Source organism: Desmodus rotundus, chromosome 4, assembly GCF_022682495.2.
Source record: "Desmodus rotundus isolate HL8 chromosome 4, HLdesRot8A.1, whole genome shotgun sequence".
Lineage (NCBI taxonomy): Eukaryota > Metazoa > Chordata > Mammalia > Chiroptera > Phyllostomidae > Desmodus > Desmodus rotundus.
The window spans coordinates 62,737,749-62,741,110 of record NC_071390.1 but is presented as its reverse complement, the minus strand read 5'-3'; the positions used below and the strand labels follow the sequence as shown (position 1 = coordinate 62,741,110).

Below are 3,362 nucleotides of genomic sequence, written 5' to 3'. Positions count from 1 at the left end.
GACTTAACTGTGTGATCATTTCATAAGTTATAAAAATGTATAATCACTGAGTTGTACATCTAAAACTAATATAATATTGCATGTAAACTGTAACTAAAATTTTAATAAAATATTAAGCAAAAAAAGAAAAATTTTCTACAGATCTATTTAAAAATAAAACTGTGTATTAAAAAAAAAGGAATATTAACACAAAGAGAGAGTGTAGAAAGTGCTGACTTTGTGCCCAGAGGAATGGCACCAGAATGCTAGTGTCAACAATGCCTTCTCTGCAAGGCAGTAGCCTGCATGGAGGCAGGGGATACTTCTGCACCAGGGGCTCAGTGGGCTGGTGACACTGCACATGCTCCCTAGGTGCAGCTTCAAGAGAAGGTCTCCTAAGAAACGAGGGCTGACTTGGCCATCTTGTAGATCATATAGTTGAGGATGTCCCCATTATGGATGCTCCATTGTGGAGTGTCTGCAGTCAGTCCAGGGAGATAGTCAAAGGGGATCACCCCCATTCAGACCAAATTACTTCCATAAATGTGCTGGTAACTCCCAGCCAGGAGAGCTTTGAATCACAGGAAGAAGGGGCCCTTGGCTGCCAAGTCCCAGGAGATGACCAAGCCATACATACTCTTTGCCAGCCAGAATAATCAGCGGGAGGCCTGCTGGTACCTCTCAACAGCACTGGACATATCACGAATTTATCTAAAAGGCAGATGTATATCCTGTGGTGCTTGCTTGTTCAAAAATTTGTTTAATAAGCAAATGTCAGTGAATGTCCCCCATGCCACAATGGAATCATTACCTGGGTATTGAGTCGGGCCACTGATAGGTAAGTAGTGGGAAAGAAGGCTCTTTCTTGCAACATTTCCAGCTGGAGACATGTGGTCAGTTGTTACTGAATCTTCCAAATTTAATAGCACATAGGCATCTGCTATAGGTTCAGGAGGCTGAAGATCCAATGTCAGGTTTCAAAGAATAGTGGTGACTTAATGTATGTAAATTAGAGATTACAGTAATACAGCTTATCTGATGGGGCTGCTAAGGCATTTCAGATTTCATTTGGTCTCTATTTTCTGATAGACTTCTGTAAACATCCCGGGAATGAAATACTGACTGCACTCCCTGGATCTCCTCTGTAGTTGACCAGATATCTTTCAATATTACCTATTGTCCCTCTGCATTTACCAATGGCTCTTCCTCAAAGTCAATCTTTGATGGTCCCAGCAATTGCACACATTATTACTAAAGGTGGAGAGGATAAATAATTCACCTGGGTATTGGCGTGGGCTCAACCTTCAAAAGTCCCTTTCCCAGGTGGTTCTACAACAGCTTCAAAGTCTTCCTGTGTGATGGCTTTTACCACAGGTTCAGGCAGGGGCCTACTGTTGCCAATGCAGGGCATGCAATCATAGTGCACCACATCAAACCCAAGCTGAGACAGATAGGCATGACTCCATTTTTTTGCAGGAAGTAGGTGACCACACCACTCCCAGGAGACAGGCTAGTTTTATTGTAAGGCCTCACATTCAGGCCAGCATCCACCCCCACCTTTTTGCCCCCTAACAATCCTTCTCCTAACATCACAGACAGATTACTGGTGTTTGTGCAGCTAGTAATAGCAGCAATTACCACACAATCATGAGCAAGGGTGAATTGCTATTATTATAGATAAATGTCTTAAGGTGTAGGATGGTCTGGAGCAATCTGGAATCCTTTAAACCCTTGTTTGGCTCCAAGAAAGCTCTTAAAGTTCTTTTCCATGTTGGACACAGTGATTTTGTGCTGAGGCCCTTTGGGTCCACTAAGCAAGACACCACTGTTTTCAAATCTAATCCCACAGTCTGGGCAAAGTTGAGTCTTGAGAGGGATCACTGAAACCCTGAAACATTCTTACAGCCTGAAGATAATATTTAATGTGCTTTACTTGTTTCATCATGACCTGCCTGCACCAGGTACCTAATACTAACTTTGTCCACCAATAAAAAAGGCAGCAGTTGCTCCATGCTCTGGACATATGTTGGCAACTGTAGCTTGGTCAGCAAGGGAAAACTAGGCTACACCTGACCTGAAAAGTCAACACATTTTCCCACTAACTCAACCTGGCAGAGGTGTTGGATAATGGTTAACATGATGTCAGTGGATGTTACCAGAGTGTACTGATTTCCCATCAATCTGTAGCCAATTGCCTAGGAAAGCACCATGCTCATTAGCTGGCCCATCATGACAGCTTCTGCTTCGATACCACCCACACCCCAACCAAGAATACTCAACCATCAATCATTGGTAGTGTGTCAATACACTCCTACAATGCTGCCTGGGTAATAATATCTATCCTGATCAAATACCATTCTTGCCAAATTCACCTAGTAGATGATTTCTGAGCCGGGGTAATAATCCACATGTTACAGAAAGCCTAAGAACCCCACTTTAAAAATTCATAGTGTTCTCTATTTCTTTCAAATTCCAGGTTTTGATTCTTCTTTAACTATCAGTCTTCTTGATAAACTTCACCTAGATGAAATGATCACTTACAAGATCAGCAGACCAGACAGTATTTCTTTTCTCTGGGTCTTCTCCTAGTTTTTTGACAGCATCACACATTGCAACAAAGACAGCCACAGCTGCCACACCTGTGAAGTTGTTCAGGACAAGGGAAGGCTTAAATGGCACTTCCGTGTTCATATGCTACATGATATATTTTTAATTTTTATTGTTATTCACTTACACTTGTATGCATTTTCTCCCCATCCCTCTACCCCACACCAGCCGAACCCACCTCCCTCCTCCCTCCCCCCTCCCCCTTGATTTTGCCCATGTGTCCTTTATAGTTGTTCCTGTAATCCACTCTCCCCACTGCCTCCTCCCCACTCCCCCCTGGCTATTCTTAGATTGTTCTTAACTTCAATGTCTCTAGTTATATTTTGTTTGCTTTTTTCTTCTGCTGATTAGGTTGCAGTTAAAGGTGACATCATATGGTATTTCTCCTTCACCACCTGGTTTATTTCACTTAGCATAATGCTCTCTGGTTCCATCCACACTGTTGCAAAGGATATAAGCTCCTTCTTTCTCTCTGCTGCATAGATTCCATTGTGTAATTTTACCATAGTTTTTGGATCGACTCGTTTACTGATGGGCACTTAGGTTGCTTCCAGTACTTGGCTACTGTAAATTGTGCTGCTATGAACATTGGGGTGCATAGGTTCTTTTGGATTGGTGTTTCAGGGTTCTTAGGGTATAATCCCAGCAGTGGAATTACTGGGTCAAAGGGCAGTTCAACTTTTAGTTTTCTGAGGAAATTCCATACTGTTTTCCACAGTGGCTGCACCAGTCTGCATTCCCACCAACAGTGCACTAGGGTTCCCTTTTATACGCAT

At 42.7% G+C, this 3,362-nt stretch overlaps 1 pseudogene; it reads right to left on the bottom strand.

The window, feature by feature from the left end:
• Positions 1-510: 510 nt before the first annotated feature.
• Positions 511-2,670, bottom strand: LOC112305378 (cytoplasmic aconitate hydratase pseudogene; annotated as a pseudogene).
• Positions 2,671-3,362: the final 692 nt, after the last annotated feature.